General features: G+C 34.3%; 2 pseudogenes; both read left to right on the top strand.

The window, feature by feature from the left end:
* Positions 1-601: 601 nt before the first annotated feature.
* Positions 602-2,451, top strand: LOC132519147 (NADH-ubiquinone oxidoreductase chain 5-like; annotated as a pseudogene).
* Positions 2,452-3,034: 583 nt separating this feature from the next.
* Positions 3,035-4,161, top strand: LOC132520035 (cytochrome b-like; annotated as a pseudogene).
* The last annotated feature ends 18,742 nt before the right edge of the window (positions 4,162-22,903 follow it).

The raw sequence follows: 22,903 nt of genomic DNA, 5'->3' as shown, positions 1-22,903 counted from the left end.
TCACATAGGAGTCACCACTCTAATAATCGCCCATGGCCTCCCATCATTTATATTATTCTGCCTAGCAAACTCAAACTACGAGCGAGTCCATAGCTGAACTATAATTTTAGCCCGAGGCCTACAAACCCTCCTCCCACTACTAGCCACTTGGTGACTACTGGCAAGCCTGAAAAACTTAGCCCTACCCCCAACTATCAATCCAGTTGGGGAACTATTCGTAGCTATAACAACCTTCTCATGATCAAATCTCACCATTATCTTAATAGGAACTAACATTGTAATTACAGCCCTATATTCTATATACATATTAATTATGACACAACACGGTAAATACACACACCATATTAATAATATTACACCCTCCTTCACACGAGAAAAGGCCCTTATAGCCCTCCCATTCTACCCCTCCTATTCCTGTCACTAAACCCCAAAATCATCCTGGGCCCCCTGTAATGTAAATATAGTTTAAAAAACCCCCACTAGATTGTCAACCTAGTAACAGAAGACTGAGACTTCTTATTTACTGAGAAAGTATTGCAAGAACTGCTAATTCGTGCCCCCATGCCTAACAGTATGGCTTTTTCAAGCTTATAAAGGATAGATGTTATCCATTGGTCTTAGGACCCAAAAAATTGGTGCAACTCCAAATAAAAGTAATAAACCTATTTCCCTCTTTTGCCCTGGTCACACTACTGATACTAATCATCCCGATTATAATAATGCAAATTTCTATGTAAAAAATACTGTCTCACGTGCTTTTATTACCCGCCTAGTTCCAACAATAATATTCCTCCACACAGGCCAAGAAATAATCATTTCAAACTGACATCGAGTCACTGTTCAAACCCTTAAATCCATACTTAGCTTCGAAATAGATTTCTCAATAACATTCGTACCAGTAGCATTATCTGTTACGTGGTCCATCATGGAGTTCTCAAGATGGTGCCTACACTTAAGTTCTTACATTAATCGGTTCTTCAAGTACCTGCTCCTTTTCTTCATCACCATGCTAATCCTTGTTATGGTCAATAACCTCTTCCAAATTTTCATTGGATGGGAGGGGGTTGGAATGATATCCTTCCTACTCATTGGGTAAAGGTATGGAGAGGCAGATGCAAACAGAGCTGCTCTTCAAGCAATCTTACATAACCACATTGGAGATATCAGACTCATGATATCAATAGCATGATTCCTGTTTAACTCAAAACACATGAGACCTGCAACCAATTTCTATACTCGACCAAAGTCCCTCAGACCTCCCCCTTATAGGACTCATACTAGCCGCAGCCAGAAAATCAGCCCAATTTGGACTTCACCCCTGGCTCCCCTCAGCAATGGAGGGCCCCACCCCTGTATCAGCCCTGCTCCACTCAAGCACAATAGTTGTGGCAGGAGTCTTCCTACTTATCCGATTTTACCCCTTAACAGAAAACAACAAACGTATTCAAACAACAGCGCTGTGCTTAGGAGCCCTCACCGCCCTAGTCACAGCTACATGCGCTCTCACCCAAAATGATGTTTAAAAAATGATCACTTTCTCCACTTCAGGCCAATTAGGCCGAATAATGGTAACGATCGGCATCAGCAAACCCCATCCAGCATTCTTGCACATCTGCACACATGCTTTTTTTAAAGCCATGCTATTCATATGCTCCGGATCCACTGTCCACAGCTTGAACAACGAACAAGATACTCGAAAAACAGGAGGGCTATTCGAGGCTTTACCCTTCACCACAACAGCCCTTATTATCGGGTATCTGGCATTGACAGGAATGCCTTTCCTCACCGGTTTCTATTCTAAAGACTTGATCATTGAAGCCGCCGACACGTCTTATACCAAGGCCTGAGCCCTGTTAATAACTCTAATTGCACCTCCCTCACAGCTGCGTATAGCACCTGCATCATCTTCTGTGCTCTATTAGGCCAACCCCGCTTCTCTCCCCGAACCCCCAACAATGAAAATGACCCCCTCTTAATTAACTCCATCAAACGCCTACTAATTGGAAGTGTCTGCTGGATTCATTATCTCCAACAACATCCCCCCAACCACAGTCCCCCTAATAACCATACCCTTACATCTAGAACTAACTGCTAACTGCCCTTGCAGTAACCATCCTAGGCTTCCTACTAACACTCAAAATTAACCTTAACACACAAAACTTAAAATTCATCTACCCCTCAAATTCCCTTAAATTCTCTAGTCTCTTAGGATATTTCCCCACCATCATGTACCGTCTGCCTCCTTACCTAAACCTATAAATAAACCAAAACTCAGCATCCTCCCTTTTAGACTTAATCTGACTAGAAAACATTCTACCAGAAACCACATCCCTTATTCAACTAAAATGATCCACGTTAATCGCAAGCCAAAAAGGCCTTATCAAACTATACTTCCTGTCATTCCTCATTCCTCTCACCCTTAGCATGCTTTTATTTAATTACCACGAGTAATCTCCATAATAACCACAACACCAATAAACTGCGACCAGCCAGTAACAATCACCAACCAACTACCATAACTATACAATGCCACAATCCCTATAGCCTCCTCACCAAAAAAGTCAGAGTCACCAGTATCATAAATAACTCAGTCTCCCAACCCGCTGAACTTAAACACAACTTCCACCTCCTCATCCTTTAAAATATAAAATACCATCAAAAACTCTATTATCAACCCTGAAAGAAATGCCCCCCAAACAGTCTTATTGGAAACCCAAACCTCAGTGTACGGCTCAGCGGCCATAGCCGTCGTATAATCAAACACAGCTAATATCCCTCCTAAAAAAATCAAACCCACTATCAAACCTAAAAATGAACCACCAAAGCTCAACACAATCCGGCACCCAACACCACCACTCACAATCAACCCAAAGTCCCCATAAATAGGTGAAGGTTTTGAAGAACCCCCAAAGAACTGATCACAAAAATAACACTTAAAACAAATACAATATATGTCATCATCATTCTCACACGGGTCCCAACCATGATCAATGACATGAAAAATCATCATTGTCATTCAACTGTAAGAATACCAATGACCAACATCCGAAAAACTCACCCACTAACAAAAATCATCAACAGTACATTTATTGACCTCCCAACGCCATCAAACATCTCATCATGATGGAACTTTGGCTCTCTACTAGGCATTTGCCTGATCCTACAAATCCTAACAGGCCTAATACTAGCAGTACACTACACACCAGACACAACAACCGCCTTCTCATCAGCAGCACACATCTGTCAAGACACTCACTATGGGTGAGTCATTCGATACATGCATGCAAATGGAGCTTCCTTATTCTTTATCTGCCTTTACATTCACATAGGACGTGGCCTATATTATGGGTCCTATACCTTTCAAGAAATATGAAACACTGGAATTATTCTACTGCTTACAGTCATAGCTACTGCATTCATAGGCTACTATGAGGGCAAACATCATTCCAAGGGACAACAGTCATTACCAACCTGCTCTCAGCAATCCCATACATCGGAACCACCCTTGTCGAATGGATCTGAGGTGGCTTTTCCGTAAGCAAAGCATCACTCACACCATTCTTTGCTTTTCATTTTATTCTCCCCTTCATCATTACAGCACTTGCAACTGTCCACCTACTATTCCTCCACGAAACAGGACCCAGCAACCCCACAGGAATCCCATCTGACACAGACAAAATTCCATTCCACCCCTATTCCACAATCAAAGACATCCTGGGTGCCCTACTACTAATCCTAGCCTCACTAATACTAGTCCTGTTTTCACCCAACTTGCTAGGAGACCCTGACAACTATACCCCAGCAAATCCACTCAATACACCACCACACATTAAACCAGAGTGATACTTTCTATTCACATACGCAATTCTACGAACAATCCCTAACAAACTAGGGGTCTTAGCCCTATTACTCTGAATACTAATTCTAGCATTTATCCCAATACTCCACACATTCAAACAGAGAAGCGTAATATTCCGACCTCTTAGCCAGTTTTTAGTTTGAGTGCTAGTGGCAGATCTACTAACACTAACATGGATTGGAGGGCAACCTGTAGAACACCCCTTCATCATTATCGGACAACTCGCATCTATTTTATACTTTCTTTTAATTCTAGTGCTAATGCCAGTAACTAGCACCATTGAAAATAATTTCCTGAAATGAAGAGTCTTTGTAGTATATCACATTACCCTGGTCTTGTAAACCAGAAGAGGAGAACAACACACCTCCCTAAGACTCAAGGAAGAAGCCCTAAGCTTTGCCGCCAGCGCCCAAAGCTGAAATTCTACTTAAACTATTCCCTGAAAATAAGACAGTTACAAAATTATTAAGAACTGTGTCAGTATCAAAACAGTCCATATTATCACAAACTATTATGTACATCGTACATACTTGTACTACCACATTAATAAGTACATATACCTCATACATACATATTACATTATATGTATAATCGTGCATTACATTATCTACCCCATGCTTACAAGCATGTACATCTTATTAGTAGTATTACATAGTACATACAGATTATTAATCGTACATAGCACATTAAGTCAAATCAATTCCAGTCAACATGCATATCCTGTCCATTAGATCACGAGCTTAATCACCAGGCCGCGTGAAACCATCAACCTACTCGGCAGGTGTCCCTCTTCTCACTCCGGGCCCATAACTTGTAGGGGATTCTACTGATGAACTTTATCAGACATCTGGTTCTTACTTCAGGGCCATCTCACCTAAAATTGCCCACTCTTTCCCCTTAAATAAGACATCTCGATGGACTAATGACTAATCAGCCCATGCTCACACATAACGGTGATTTCATGCATTTGGTATTTTTTAATTTTTAGGGGGGATGTTTGGACTCACCTATGACCTTAAAAGGTCTTAACACAGTCAAGCAAGTTGTAGCTGGACTTCAACTGAAAGTTATTTACCAGCAGCAACAATCCATGGTGTGCAATTCAGTCAGTGGTTATAGGACATAACAATATTATGTGTGTACATATGTACAATAGACATAGTATTCCACTCTCCCTGCCTCGTCTAAAACAAACACCCATCAAAACAGATTAGCCTCAAAACACCCCCATTATACCAATTAACTACTTAGATATTCACCACCCATATAGACAGACATCCTCCTAGATTCAACAGCCATAGGTCTAGAGTCGAAAATATAATTTCAAGTTGGATTCCCTGCTTATATATCACCTGATCAACGCATCTGCTTTTATTAAAGATGCACTACAACAATGGGCTAAGAAGCATCATATATACTGAATTTATCCTATACTCTATCATTTACCAAAGTAGTGTACTGATTGAAAATTGCAATGGGCAACTGAAACAACCCTTTACTAAATTAGTGGAGTGGAGGAGCAATGAGGGACTGAAAGGAAAGCTTGCATGATTGAATATATGCTAAAACTTAATTTCTATGGAAATAAGATGATCATCGTTGGATAGGCTATTGAGATATTGTGGGAAAGATATGGAAGAGGAGGTGGGGGATGACCCAGGAACTTACATAAACTTCTTACCACTAAATTTTTATTTTTCTCTGCCTTGTCATATAGTATGAAATCTGAACTATATATAAAATTCCAAAGGGATCAACTGCTGAACATCATGAAAATACCTCTAAATAAGATATAATAAAAACAGAGATTCCATGTACTATAACAAAAATAATATATAATACATAATAAGCCATAAATATAAACTAAAGATGGTCAGGTTTTTTAAAAAGGGCAAAGCCTTAATTATCAAAAGATCTGAAAATAGACATACATCATACTCTTGGATATAAACACTAAATATTTAAAAATATATATCTATTTCCTGAGTTAAACATATAAGTTTAAACAACACCAAGATGACAATCTTTAAGAGGACATTTTTAAAACTTGACAGAATGTTTACAAAACATAATGGAAATAAAAAGACAATGTTGTAGGACATTTGGAAGAAAATATGGGACAGCTGGACTCTTTTCCTTTCAGAAACTAAGTTTAAAATTAAACTCTTTCAAATCAAACATTTAAAAATTTCTCTTTTGTAGAGGCAAACAGAGAAATAAATTAGCAGAATAGAGAACTCGGAATGCAATCCATTAAATATAAAGCCTAATATCTCATGATTATACAAGTTTAATATAAGTTAGTGTAGAATGTTATTTAATAAAGAGTTTTAATACAGACAGTGATTTAGGGGCAAATATTGAGTTCTATCCATCTTATGCCAGTTGTTCTCAACTGTTCTTCAGTGACAACTCAGGCACTTGTAAAAACATACTTCCCAAGATCTCAAGACCAGAGATTGCTTTAATCTGTATAAACAAACCACATGCGTCTGATAGCATATAGTTTTGATCTCTGCATTGACAAATACTGTCTTATATCATACTCCTAACTAAATCTCATGAATAAGAGGAGAAATATAAAATATAATTTAATGGGACAAATAATAGAACCAACAAAAATTCTCAACCTTGAAACAGCAGAAAATTTATGATGGAAAATATTGGCAGACTATAACATATAAAAACTAAAACTTAGAGTGAATATAATAAAACTCAAAAAGCACAATAGAAGAGGAAAACACTTCTTCTATCAATGGGTTAATAGGTGTTCATATATCTATTTTGTTACTATAATTTATAGGAAAGTTATCAAACTATAATACTTCAACAGTTAAGTGGGAAAAAACTAACAATTGAGCTAATTAGACAAAATTCAAATAAAAAATGTTTATTTTCCATGATAAAGGATTGCAAATTAAAGGAATTTTGAGTCTATTTTATACTTATAAAATTAAAAAATTAAAGTTATCAAAGAAAACATGATTTATTAAATGATGTTACAGAAACTTGGTAAAATATTTATAACCTTAAGATCATTTTGAACATTTTAAAGAAAATATGTAATAAAATTATAGATAATTTAATCTATAAATACAACAATGATACCTAAAGCACAGCAACAAAATAAAAAATAAAGTGGGACTATATCAATTAAAAAGCTTCTGCAGAACAAAAAACAATCAACAAAATAAAAAGACAACATGTGGAATGGGGAAAATATATCTGCAAATCATGTATCTGATAGGGTTAATATCCAAATATCTATAAAGAACTCAAACAACTCAATGGAAAAAATAATCCAGTTAAAAAATGGGCAAAGAACTGACTAGACATTTCTTCCAAGATATACAAATGGCCAACCGGTGCATGAAAAGGTGCTCAACATCACTAATCATCAGGGAAATGTAAATCAAAACCACACTGAGACATCACCTCACACCTGTTAGAATGATTATCATCAAAAACACAAGAAACAACAAATGTTGGTGAGGATGTGGAAAAGAGGATCCTTGGGCACTGTTGGTGGGATTGTAATTTGATTTAGCCACTCTGCAAAACAGTATGATTGCTGCTCAAAAAATTTAAAAAAAACTACCATACAATCCAGCAATTTCATTTCTGGGTATTTTTCCAAAGAAAATGAAAACTCTGACTCAAAAAGATATAGGCACCCATGTGTTCACTGCAGCATTATTTATAACAGCCAAGACATGGAAATAACTTAAGTATCTATCAATGAATAAATGGATAAAGAAGTTGTGGTATATATAAACAATGAAATATTATTTAGCCATATAAAAGAAGGAAATCCTGCCATTTGTGACAATGTGGATGGACCTTGAAGACATAATGTTAAGTGAAATAAGTCAGGCAGAGAAAGACAAACGCTGTATGATCTCACTTATCTTTAGAATCTAAGAAGCAAACTAACTAATAGAAAAAGAAGTCAGATTTGTATTTACTGGAGGTGGGGATGGAGGAAGGAGGAATTGGATAGAGGTGGTCAAAAGGCACAAACTTCCAGTGATAAGCTAAATAAGTACTCAGGGTGCAATGTACAACATAATGTCTATAATTGACACTGCTGTGTGGTACATTTAAAATCTGTTAAAAGAGTAAAACCTAAAAGTTCTCATCACACGGAAAGAAAAACATTTTTTTCTTTGTGTTTATATGAAATGATGGATGTTAACTTATTGTGGTAATCATTTAATAACATATATACGTATGTCAACTCATTATGCTGTACATTTTAAACATACAGCTATGTCAAATATATCTCAATAAACTGGAAAAAATAAAAACTCAGTGGAAAAATATAACATAAAATTGTATATGGTATGTTGTCTCAATAGCATACTATGTACATGGTAAAGATAACATACAAATGTTAACATAGGCTCACTAAAGTGGTGGGATTATAAAGTTCTAACTTAACTTTTTAATATTATCTTTTCAATAAAAACAAATTTAAAACAGTTACTGTATAGTAAATTCCCCCCTAATTATGAATTCATGGCATTTCAGATATGTCCTATGCAACTTTATTACATTTGAGTACTTAATTAATAGAAAGTGTAATTATTCACTCATTTCACAATTATATATTGACTACCTACTACCTGGCAGGTACTATTCTAGGCAAGGGGGGTACAGGTCTGAGGAAAACTGGAAAAACAAAACAATCCAAAAAAAAAAAAAAAGACTTGCCCTCATAGTTAATATTCTAGTGGAGAAAATGATAATAAATACCATGAACATTTATAAGGTATTAAAAAGTTGTGCTGTGGGAAAAATAAGAGCAAGGAAAGAGAGATGAAAAAAGTGGATTTTGTGGGAGAGATAGCAATTTTAAATAGAGAGGTCACAGTAGGACTCAATGAGAAGGAGTTTAAAAAAAGTTGTAAAAAAGATAATGCAGCAAGCATGTGGAAGAACATTCTAAGCACAGAGAGCAAGTGATTCAAAGACTGAGCAGGAGAATGATGGATTAAATAAATACTAGGAAATCCACTGCACTTAAAGGGCATGAGCAGGGGAATATATAAGAGAATGAAGGTAGTAGGAGATGAGAGTGGGGGGACAAAAATTATTAGTATTCTAACATCTTTTTCTACATACTCCTAAATGAAATAAATTTTAAGGATGGGTATAGGGAAGGCATCTTTAACTTCTCTAAAGCAAGAGCTTGATAAATACTTATTTAAGAGAGTGGTCCAATTGTTATAGTTTATAATGTTTGGGAAAATAATGACAATATACATCTAAGATGTATTATGGGTGACAATTATGCTTCATATATGTTTGAGTTTGTAAATGCTATGTTAAGAGTTATGCAGAGTCTCACTCTAACTCTGTACTTAGGTGATTATTTTCCTTTGATAACAGTGTATTTTGCATATGTATACATTCAGATACCCACTAGCGATCCCAGACCCAATGCAAAAGGAAAATGTGTGCTATAATTAATACTGATCTAAAAAAATATAGAGTTGTTCCAAAATGTCATTGCAACAGATACTAGACAAAGGATGCACACATCCTAAACAGAAGAGTCGTTTACAAAACAAAAATGTCATTGAGGACTAGAGACACTAAAAAACCAACTCCATTGAGAACAGAACAGGTCATAGCATGAGCACAAGGGAATTATGTATGTGTGGCATTTTCCACAGGCATTTTAATATACTAAGCAGAAATCCATCATATATACATCTTACTATCTTACAGTCTCTAGGAGAAAATAATGGATACCTTAAATATTCTATTTCTTTGCAATACATATCAATATAAAGTTTGCAGCATAGAGATAGTTGTAGTGAGTACCTGATATAAAACACTCAACTTAGTTATTTCATTTTATTCTATAATTATAGTCAATGTTACCAGTAAAGTAAAACATACTTATTTATACTTTGAAACATAAAGGTAATGTTACTCAGTGTAGCTCCTTATAATTGATGTTATTAAATTCAAATAACTTGGGAGAATATTTGCACAGATAAATGTGTCAAGTATTTTTTAAAATTTACATTGGCATCCCACCTAAAGTGTTTCCTATATTTGGGAGGGGATTCTGAAAAACAACAGTACCCTAATCAAAGTAAGATATAAAGCAATTTAACAGAAGTAAACTGTGACATCAAAACATAAATCATGGAGAGGAGTGAAAATGCAGAGCTTTAGAATGCATTCAAACTTAAGTTTCTATCTATTTAAATAGGTTGTTATAAATATAAGTTGTTTTATGTAAGCCTCACTGTAAACACAAAGCAAGAACCTTATAGGAGATACACAAAAGATAAAGAGAAAGGAATATAAGCATACCACTACAGAAAGTCATCAACTCACAAAGGAAGAGAGCAAGAGAAGAAAACTGAGGAACTGAAAAACAGCCAGAAAACAATAAACAAAATAGCAATAAGGACATACCTATCAATAATGACTTCAAAAGTAAATGGGATAAATTCTCTAATCAAAAGACAGAGTGGCTAAATGGATAAAAAAACATGACCTATGTATGTGCTGTCAACAAGACACCCACTTCAGATATAAGCACATGATCAAACTGAAAGTAAAGGAATGGAAAAGCATCTTCCCAGGAAATGGAAACCAAAAGAAAGCTGAGATACCTATGCTTACACCAGACAAAATAGACTTTAAAATAAAGACTCTAATGAGAGAAAAAGAAGATCATTATATAATGGCAAAGGGGTCAATCTAACAAGAGGGTGTAAACTTGTAAATATATATGCACCCAACAAGGGAGCATCTAAACACATAAAGCGAATATTAACACCTAGAGAAATAGATAGCAGTACAATGATGGTAGGAGACTTTAATACACCCCTTTTATCAATGGCTAGGTTATCCAGACAGAACATCAGTAAGAAAGCATTAGCCTTATATGATACTTTATCCCAAAAGGACTTAAAGACATGCAGAACATTCCATCCAAAAGCAACAGGCTCTACATTCTTCTCAAGTACACAGTGAATGTTCTCCAGGATAGATAATACGTTAGGCCACAAAACAAGTCTTAAAATAATTTAAGAAGACTGAAATTATATCAACCATCTTTTCTGACCACAGTGGTATGAAACTAGAAATCAATTACAAGAAGAAAACTGGAAAATTCACAAATATGTGGAGATAAAACAACATGCTACTGAACAAATAATGGGTCAAACAAAGCATTGAAAGAGAAATCAAAATATACCTTGAGACAAATGAAAATGTAAACACCACATACCAAAACTTGTGGGATGCTGCAAAAGCAATTCTATGAGGAAAGTTCATAGCAATAAATGCTCACATCAAGAAACAAGAAAGATCCCAAATAAACAACCTAACTTTACACCTCCAGGAACTAGAAAAATAAAGACAAATAAAATCCAACTTCAGTAAAAAGAAAGAAATAACAAAGATCAAAGCAGAAATAAATGCAAGAGACCAAAAAGACAATATAAAAAAATCAATGAAAATAAGAACTGGTTTTTTGAAAAGATAAACAGAAGTGACATATGTTAGCTGGACTTACCAAGATTAAAAGAAACAGAACTGAAATAAAATAACAAATGAAAGAGGAGATAATAAAACTGATACCAGAGAAATACAAAGGATCATGAGAGACCACTATGAACAATTATATGTCAACAAATGGACAACCTAGAATAAATGGATAAATTCCCAGAAACATATAACCTACCGGAAATATACAACCTACAAAGACTGAATCATGAAAATAGAAAATTGGAACAGAACAATTACTAGTAAGGAGATTGAATTAGTAATCTGAAGTCTCCCAACAATACAGTCCAGGACTAGATGGCTCACTGGTGAAGTCTACCAAACATTTAAAGAAAAATTAATACCAATTCTTCTCAGACTCTTTTAAAAAACAGAAGAGGAGAGAACACTTCCCGACTCATTTTACAAGGCCAGTATCACTCTGATACCAAAACCAGACAAGGATGCCACAATAAAAGAAAATTACAGGAAAATATTTCTGATAAACATAGATGCAAATATTCTCAACAAAATATTAGGACACCAATTTCAACAGTACATTTAAAAGATCATACACCATGATTAAGTAGAATTTATTCCAGGCTTGCAAGTGTGATTTGATATTTTCAAATCAATTAACATGATATACCACATTAATAATATGGAGGATAAAAATCATATGATCATCTCAATAGATGCAGAAAAAGCATTTGACAAAATTCAACATCCATTGATAACAAAAAGTATTGACAACAGGGTATAGAGGGAACATATCAAAATAATAAAGCCCATATATGACAAGCCTACAGCTAACATCATACTCAACAATAAAAAGCTGAAAGATTTCTAAGACCAAAAACAAGACAAGGATGCCTCATCTTGCCTCTTGTATTCAATGTAATATTAGATGTCCTAGCAAAGAAATTACTCAAGAAAAAGAATAAGCATTCAAACTGGAAAGGAAGTAAATTGTCACTATTTTCAGATAACCTAATATTTTATATACAAAGCCCTAAAGACTCTTCCAAAATACTGTTAGACTAATAAATGAATTCAGTCAAGTAGCAGGATACAAAATCAATTTACAAAGATGTGTTGCATTTCTATACACTAATAAATATCAGAAAGAGAAATTAAGTAAACAATCCCATTATAATTGCATCAAAAAGAATACCTATGAAAAAAATATAACCAAGCAGGTGCAATATCTATACACTGAAAACTATAAGATATTGATGACAGAAACTGAAGAAGTCACAAGTAAATGGAAAGACATTCTATGCTCATGCATTAGAAGAATATTGTTAAAATTTCCATACTACCCAAAGTAATCTAGAGACTCAATGCCATCTCCATCAAAATTCCAATGGAATTTTTTACAGAAAAAGAACAAACAATCCTAATATTTTCATGAGACCACAAAACACCCCAAATAGCCAAAACAATCTTGAGAAAGAAGAACAAAGTACGAGGCATTATGCTTCCCAATTTCAAACTATATTACAATGCTATAGTAATCAAAACAGTGTGGTATTGGCATTAAAAACAGACACACAGATCAGTGTGACAGAACAGAGAGCCCAGAAATAAACTCATACATATATGGTCAATTAATTTATGGCAAAAGAGCCAAGAATACACAATGGGGAAAGGATAGTCTCTTGAACAAATGGTGCTGAAAAAAATTGAACAGCCATATGCAAAAGAATGAAACTGGACCACTATCTTACACCATACACAAAAAACAACTCAAAATGGATTGAAGACTTGAACATAGACCTGAAACCATAATACTCTTACAAGAAAACATATGCGGTAGTTCCTTGACATAGGTTTGGCAATGAATTTTTGGATTTGACACCAACAGTGAAGGCAACAAAATGAAAAATAAACAAGTGGGATTATGTCAAACTAAAAAGCTTCTGCACAGAAAAGGAAATCATTAATAAAATAAAAAGTTAACCTACTGAATGGGATAGAATATATACAACTGTATATATGATAAGGGTTAATATCCCAAATATGTAAAGAAGTCATACAACAGAAGAAAAAAACAATTAAAAATGGGCAGAGGATCTGAACAGACTTTTCCAAGAAAGACATACAGCTAGCTAACAGGTACTTGAGAAGGTATTCAACATATCACTAACCATCACGTAAATGCAAATCAGAGCCACAATGAAATAGCACCTCACAACTGTTAGAATAGCTATCTTCAAAAAGACAGAAAGTAACAAGTGTTGGTGAGGATGTGGAGTAAAGAGAACCCTTGGGCATTGTTGATGGAAATATAAATTGCTGTAGCCACTATGGAAAACAATATGGTGCTTCCTCAAAAAATTAAAAATAGAAATAACATATGATCCAGCAATTTCACTTCTGGGTATTTATGCAAAGGAAACAAAATTACAACCTCAAAAAAATTTATAGTACATGTGTGTGTATTATACATATATGTGTGTATACATATATATACACACATATATGTATAATACACACACATATACATCACCATATTTATTGCAACATTATTTACAATAGCCAATAGCCAAGACATGGAAACAACTTATGTATTTACTGACTGATGAATAGATAAAGAAGATGCAGTATGTAACTATGGGTGGTGATGGACGTTAACTAAACATTATAGTAATCTTTCACAATATGTACATATATCAAATCATTATGTTGTATACTTAAAACTAATACAATGTTATATGTCAATTATATCTAATAAACATCTTTTAATTTAAAAAAAAAACAGGCGGGGCTTCCCTGGTGGCGCAGTCGTTGGGAGTCTTCCTGCCGATGTAGGGGATGCAGTGTTCGCGCCCCGGTCTGGGAGGGTCCTGCATGCCATGGAGCGGCTGGGCCCATGGGCCATGGCCACTGGGCCTGCGCGTCCGGAGCCTGTGCTCCGCGACGGGAGAGGCCACAGCGGTGAGAGGCCCGCGTACCGCAAAAACAAACAAACAGGCGAAGTGTGTGGCTAAGTAATTTACAGTGCTCAATTGCACTAGAAATCAGGGAAATACAAACTAAAGCAACAATAAGATATAATTTCATACCCATCAGTATAATAAAAACATAAAAGTTTATATCAAGTGTTGGTGAGAAATATAAACTGTCCCAACCAGCTGATAAGAGTATTAAAAATTAAAAAATAATGTTTAGACAAGACTTATTGTCAAGTTGATGTGCACCATCATTATCATTATATTAACTTTTCCATATTACAGCTAATATTTATTCAGAGGTTGTGATGTATCCAATTTTCTGTTGCGCTTTTCATGGACTGTCTCATTTATTACTCATAAAAATCCTATGAGGTAATTACTATTATACAAAGCAAATTGAATGAGTAAAAAATATTTTCAATTAATCTTTAATTTTTGTTCAACATGAATATTTATGCAAATATATCTAATCAGAAGTAAACTCTAGCATAATTATTGTTCTAAGTATGGTTCTCATTGGCGACTCTAATACATTAAACCCAAATAATGCTTATGCCTTGTAAATGATATCAAAGTTGAGTTTTTCTAATGCTAAGCAACATAAATGCAATTTTCTAATGTTCCCATTAAACTGTCCAGAATAGTGGCATTCTTGAGGAAACGAAGTCTTTCTTTCCTTGTAGTTGTTGAATATCATATATATGTATATGTACAGCAGAACTTCAACTTAATGAAAAATATCCATGGCAAAAAAATACAGTAGCCCATATTCTGAACTGTAGTCTATGAAAAATTAAGATCTTAGAGAAATACATTATATTATGTGGATAGCAGTTACAAAGAAGGATCCTTTTTTAAGGTAAAATCAATGTAGAAACTATTTTATCTACATATATGCGATAATAAATAATATTTGACTTAACTTACTAATTCATGAGGAGTCTTCTCAACATCAGAAATACATGGGGGGAAAATCAGTGAAACAGAGAGTTTCCTTCAAAATAAAATCCCATGACAGCATTATTCATAGAAATAGGAGGTTTGTCTTATTCAAGGTATTAAGAATACTATGACACTTTCAACTGCATGCCTCTGTCACGAGGTTTTATACCATATCACAGCTTCAACTCATAAGTATGGTACTTCTACTGTTTTCATGGTTGCAAGCCTCAGAAATCACTTTAGCTAATTTAACAAAAACAAAATTTACTTGAAGGAAAGAGGTTTCTTATAGAATCAAAAGAGTAATTGATGTATCAAGCTTAGAAAGGTTTAGGAATCAGGGCAGGTTCAGGTCTCCAGAAAGTAAGCTGATTTACTAAAGAACCACCATTGACATAAATCAGCCTAAGAGCAAAATCTCAGGAGAGAGAGGCCAGTTTCCTGACTCCGAGTTAGGTGTTCACCTCTTGAAAGATGAAGGCTAGGGCACATTGAATTAGATCATTTCTAAAAGACAAAATTGACTAATGTGAATGTAAATAAAGGGTAATGGTTACCACGTGCAGTAAGGAATCCAGGGCCTACTACCACTTAGAAGAAAGAATGCAGAGAGAATATAGGTGTAGCAACACTGAATTAGTAACTTATCGTACAGTAATCTAGTAATTTGCAGTAGAACGGAGCATGGAAAATCAATCACGATTCTTAAAGAACTTTCTATATTTCATATTTGATAGATACGCAAAGGCATTCATTGAGAAGTTAATCTCAAAGTGAAGCAGTAAAGTGGAACATTTAGAAGTCACTAAAAAATAAAAGTTAGTGGTTTGCATTTTTTGAAAGCCAAACTTCATGTTTCTGGGGTAGGCAAGATTCAAAAATATTGCATTCTTCCTAGTTTAACTTTATTCTATTTCTCTGATGTTAGCACACTTCCAGCAGCTTTCCATCATTATGTCAGGGTAGTACTTCATAATATTTGTCACATTTTCTACCTCATACATCAAACTATAAAATTTTACCCATAAGGCAGAGTTGTTGTCCTGTAAAATTTTTAGCAATGTTCTCATTTTTATCTGATATCTAGAAATACCTAAAGTAATAAAAAATTCATTTTTACCCCATATTTGCTTTGGTTTTCATTCTGTCCCTGTCAGTCTATATACAGTATAGGAAGAGAAGATTTATATAATATCATTTTGGGTGTTCTAGAATCAGACAAAGAACCCTCACTTTAGCTGGGATTTTCCCACAGAATTTTATATAAAAACACAAAATCTATACTTAAAATAATACTATGTTTCTCTTACAACTTTACCTTTTGCAATGAACACTTTCCACTAAGTTTTGCAATATACATATATATAATTTACATATAAAAATATTCAACAACTACAAGGAACGAAAGAATTTCCAAGAATGTCACTATTCTAATGAAAACATTAGAAAATTGCTTTTATGTCACTTAGTATTGTCTCATGATAGTTTTCAACTATCAAGATAGTTAAAAAATAAGATTTTGCCAAACATCCAGGTTTCAATTCAATTCTGAGAATGCAAACTAAGCACTAAAATAAGATCCTTATCTTCAAACAACTTATTTCCCTAAGTGGTTTAAATAAAAATGTAGATTCTATCCTTAACACGTTAAATTCAATGTATAAAACCTTGAAATTATTTAAAGCAGTAAGAGATATTAATGACCTGAAAAATCTAAAATGCTATACACTCTCCTTAAAGATGGTCATGTATTAGTTTTTGTAGTTTCATTATGAAAAATAACTAGGTATTTTACTGAGCACTTTGTATGTGCCAAATACCATGCAAATGTATTAACTCAATGGACCCTCAAATAAGACTAGAAATGATTAATTTTCTTATTTAATACTGAGGAAACTGAGGCTTAGGAAGGCTGACCAGTTTGTTCAAGTTCATTTGCTGGTAGGTAGTGGAGCTGGCATTTGACTCCAGCATGAAGACTTGGGCCCTCTCCCTCCAGCCCTCTGCTGTACTGCTTCTCACAAAGTGGTTTCATTGTACAAAACCCAAAGAATGCCAGAATGCAGATATTCCAATTTATTTTAATCAAGTATATACTTTTCACAGTCATGACTTCATAACGGGGACAAAAAAGGATGGTATAGATGATGTAATTCATCATTCCACTCAACAATCTCAGTTTTGACATAAACTCCAAGACAGAAGTACAAAAATAACTCATCAGTGTGCAACATTTTAAAAATGAGCCTTTTTGCATGTTTTTTCCAATCTGTGTACCTTAGAGGACTAGTTGTGTGTTCTGGGGAAAGGAGATGGAAGCAGAATGATCCAGAGAGCTTGGGAAGTGATGCATACTCTCTTCTTCTCAATATACATCACCATGTTAATACTAAAGAGAACACTGAGGCCTGCTTATCTTTATTTAGTACGGTGTTTTCCAAACATGTTTGAGACAATTAATGAACAAGGTTCTTTAAAGTTTTAATTTAGCCTGTCATAATATACAAAGCAAAAAGTACTTTCACTTTTTATCTTAAAATAATAATATTGAATAGTTTTCTTCATGTCTGAACCATTTTTTAATCACAGCTAGGTTTTATAATAATGCCTACATATGCCTCAAAATTAACTGTAAGATGTCCATGATAAAAAATTATTTCCTCTTTGAATAATAATTTCACAAAAAAGACAAATACTATATGATCTCACTTACATCTGGAATCTAAAATAAGTGAATTCACAGAAACAGAGTACATTAGTGGTTGCCAGGGATGAGGGGGTGGGGAAAATGGGTGAAATTGGTCAAAGATTACAAGCTTTCTTTATAAAAGAAATAAGTTCTTTTTATAAGATGAATAAGTTCTGGGGATCTAATGTACAATATCGTGACTAAAGTTAATAATACTGTATTGTATACTTGAAAGTTGCTAAGAGAGTAGAACTTAAATGTTCTCACCCCCTCCACACACACACACACACACACAACTGGTAACAATGTGAGGTGATGGACATGTTAACTAACCTTATTGTGGTACTCACTTTGGTGTATCAAATTATTACATCGTATACCTTAAAGTTACACAATGTTTTATGGCAATTATGTCTCCAAAAAGCTGGAAAAAAATAACTATACATAAAAACAAAACCCAAAAGAATTTAGTGTTCGTATTTTCAGACATGATTCTGAAATTTAGGTATTTGCCAGCAAGTGAAGTAGTGTCTGCATTGACAAATCAAAACAGACAGCATTGCTTCTAGTAGCCAATCAACAACACACTGCATTGTGTCTTTATTCATAAAAATATAATTTTTATTATATGGCTAATACAGTAGCAACAAATAGAACAAAGAGAATATCTATTCTCTTGACTACTGATACCTTTAGCTGTGTGTTTTAAAAGGTAAGAAAGGAAATGATCCTTTACCGAGATGAACTAGCAAATGGAGTTTTGGATATTCATTATATAGGTAATTTCACTCATAACCCTAATAACTGGATGGCAAAGGAAGTATTTCACTTTTGATATTTTATTGATGAGGAAACAGCTTATATAACTCCCAAAGTGATGGATTTGAGATATGGATCTAAAAACAACAGAAAAAGAAAAACCTGTCCTCTTTTTTCCATGATTTGTCAACTTTATCAACTAATTCCAAATCCCAGGTGAGAATAAAATTACAAATCTCCACTTTCAAGTGTCCAGCTCTTTAATACGCATCTACCCATGGCTCTCTGGGCACATTCTCACTTCCTAATGCAATGACATCCACTCAAACATTATTGCAAGAATCTCTGTAGGGGCCAAGAAAAATGGTTCATTCTCTTCATATTGTGTTTAGCCTGTCTTTATTCTTAGGTACCACTTGCCTGATTTTATCCAATGATAACTATCTCTGAAATTGGTGAACATGTTGTGTTTTCCTGGCCTAGTATCCTGATTCCTGAACCTTAAGGGCTAGTGATATATCATGGGAAAAATCACTGACATTTGGTATTCTGAGTCAGATTCCAGTCTCTGCTACCTAATAGCTATAACTGTACCTCTTTTAGCATCTGGTTTTATAAAATTCTGAGCTTGATCTGAATGATAATGTTTCTTTCCATTTTTAATATTCTATGATTCTAGTTGTCAGTAGCTAAAATCTTCTATGATTATAGTTGTCTATATTCAAATATAGTTGTCTATATAGTTGTGACTATATTATAACACTTGTGACTTGGATGTGTCAGCTTACTTTCACAGTAATACAAGTTTTAATAATAATGATTATAACCATGTTTTTGAATAGAATTCTTCAGGTATTTCACCAAAGCCATTTCTCTAAGCCCTCAAAGTCTCTGAAAAAGTTGAAACAAATTTCAATCTTCATGATCAGGTCAACATTAAATGAAAAGATGCAGGGCATTTCAGGTTGAACTAGGTCTATTTTGGGAGTGGAGGCAGAACATTGCCAGTTTGCATGTCAGCAGTCAGAGAGATCAAAAGTACTTTGCCACTTTACCTACTAGCAAAACAACTAGCCTACGTAAATATATCCCTATTCAATGAGAGTAGCCTGAATTTTTTTTTTTTTTTACATATAAGCCCACTTCCAAAAAAAAAAAATTAGGAGAAAAGCAGAGACTAGGTACATCTGTAAAGACAGATTTCTAAAACTAAAATACGGAAATATTATGAGATATATGCTTGGTGTTATCCAATATATCAAAGAAGAAAGGGCCTCTAATACACAAAGTCTTAGACCCATAGGGGAAAATCAAAATTGGGCTGAAGTCAAAAATGCAAAGAGAGTTAAATGAAAAAAAAAATGCCAGAAAATACAAAACACACTAGTGGCAAAGATTATATTTGAAACTTTTGGAAACGTGAATCAGTGATTTGAAGCATACACTTGAGAGAGCCTGAAAGACTCACCAAGAATGCAGTGGAAGATTAAAAGTGATTTTAATGGGGCTTTCCTGGTGGCGCAGTGGTTGAGAGTCCGCCTGCCGATGCAGGGGACACGGGTTCTTGCCCCGGTCCGGGAAGATCCCACATGCCGCGGAGCGGCTGGGCCCGTGAGCCATGGCCACTGAGCCTGCGCGTCCGGAGCCTGCGCTCTGCAACAGGAGAGGCCACAACAGTGAGAGGCCCGAGTACCGCAAAAAAAAAAAAAAAAAAAAAAGTGATTTTAATGAAACAGTGGGTATGAGCACTGAAGACCAGAGAATGGTAATCTAACTTAACACCGTTGCTGACAGAAGTACAACCAACTCAAAAAGAATGGGAACAGTGAAATTGCTAATATTATAGAGAAAACAAAACACAAACTCATTAAGCCAAAAACTGAGTTTACAAATTAATAAGAATCACATTACATTCCTGTATTAGAGTAATACTGATGTATTTAATAAACTAAAGAAACTACTATTAGAATTTAACATATGTTACCACCAAAATAACCATAGAATTTAAGATAAAATATAATCTATTCAGTAGCAGAAAGGAGGCTGCAAAGAAATTTCCCCAAATTTCAGAAACTGAGCTAAACATTTTGATTATGAGGGTAGACACATTTATTATTTTATAAGCATTTAAGAAAAGGGGAAACAAAATAATATTATATCATCACAAAGCTGAATCCGTAATAGGGGTTTAATAATCATGAGTCTTCAGGTGATGTATTGATACCGAAACTTAAAATGGTTTAACTTTTAGAAGTACAAAGACAAACCTAGAGAAACAAAATTATAGAGATAATGTGGCAAAGACTGAAAAAATGTGTTTAAGTAGACTAAAATAAATAAGATCCAATATTTTAAGTATTAAACACTTAATTTATGTAATTTGTATATAAAAGAATATATGTTATTTACACGGAATGTATAGGACTATAAAAATACATCTCTAAATTTGCTCATAAATGCCATAGAAGTTTAATAAATTAAGATATATTCAATATTTCTGGATATAAAAATTGACTATTGTAAAAGAGTATGATTTTTCCTGCATACTTTTTAATTATACTATAATAGAAATCACAACGAGAGTTTAAGGAAACAAAAATTATGATTCTAAAGTCCGTTTTGATGAATTAAAGGAGAAAAGTAATATAATGTTGAAGATAAAGATGAATAAAAGGGCGCTTGAATTGTCAGTTCAAATAATATTATAAAACTATAGTAATTAAAGATGTGGAACTGGCACAATAAATAATAGATCAGTGTAGCAGAACATATAGTCCTGGAAGGAAATCTACTGAGCGTGTGTTAAAGGCATACACATATGCCAATATGTAATTGTTAGGTATTCAAGAAATTATGTGGGGAAAAATGGCTACCTGGGAGTTAATAAAAAGAATCAAGTCAACTGTCCATCTCAACATAGGCTAAGACAAATTCCAATTGAATTAAAGTAAAATGTAAAAGAGAAAGAACATAAAACATTGTGGGGGAAAAAACATAATTTAATATGTAACTGATGATGGAAAAGTCAAGATCTTTCATTACATGATAGCAATGGAAAAAAACCACAAAATACTCATAATTTTGACCTGAACTTCAAATGTCTATATTTATATATTTATTTTATTTTTTTTGAGGAATTTAATGTACAAAGATTTACAAACATTAATGTTTTATTAACATTAAACACCGAGAATAATGGTTAACATGTCTTTTTTTTAACTTTATTTTATGTTGGAGTATAGTTGATTAACAATGTTGTGATAGTCTCAGGTGTAAGGCAAAGTGATTCAGTTATACATATACATGTATCCATTCTTTTTCAAATTCTTTTTGCATGTAGGTTGTTACATAATATTGAGCAGAGTTCCCTGTGCTATACAGTAGGTCCTTGTTGATTATCCATTTTAAATATAGCAGTCTGTATGTGTCAATCCCAAACTCCTTAACTATCCCTTCCCCCACCCTTCCCCCCTGGTATCCATAAGTTCCTTCTCTAAGTCTGTGAGTCTGTTTCTGTTTTGTAAATAAGTTCATCTGTATCATTTCTTTTTAGATTCTGCATGTAAGTGATATCATACAATATTTCTTCTTTCTCTGTCTGGCTTACTTCACTCAGTATTACTCTCTAGGTGCATCCATGTTGCTGCAAATGGCATTATTTCATTCTTTTTAATGGCTGAGTAATATTCCACTGTCTATATAAAGCACATCTTCTTTATCCATTCATCTGTCCATGGACATTTAGGTAGCTTCCATGTCTTGGCTATTGTAAACAGTGCTGCAATGAACACTGGGGTGCATGTATCGTTTCGGACCAGGTTTTTTTTTTTTTTTTCCCAGATATATGCCCAGGAGTGGGTTTAACACCTTACACAAAAATAAGCTCAAAATGGATTAAAGACCTAAATGTGAGACCAGACACTATAAAACTCTTAGAGGAAAACATAGGCAGAACACTCTCTGACATAAATCTCAGCAAGATCTTTTTCAATCCATCTCCAAGAGTAATGGAAATAAAAACAAAAATATACAAATGGACCTAATTAAAAGCTTTCACACAGCAAAAGAAACCATAAGCAAAACAAAAAGAAAACCCACAGATTGGGAGAAAATATTTGCAAATGATGTAACCGACAAGGGATTAGTCTCCAAAATTTACAAACAGCCCATGAGGCTTAATATCAT

The sequence above is a fragment of the Lagenorhynchus albirostris genome, chromosome 4 (genome assembly GCF_949774975.1).
Source record: "Lagenorhynchus albirostris chromosome 4, mLagAlb1.1, whole genome shotgun sequence".
Classification (NCBI taxonomy): domain Eukaryota; kingdom Metazoa; phylum Chordata; class Mammalia; order Artiodactyla; family Delphinidae; genus Lagenorhynchus; species Lagenorhynchus albirostris.
This window is presented reverse-complemented; position numbering and strand designations above follow the sequence as displayed.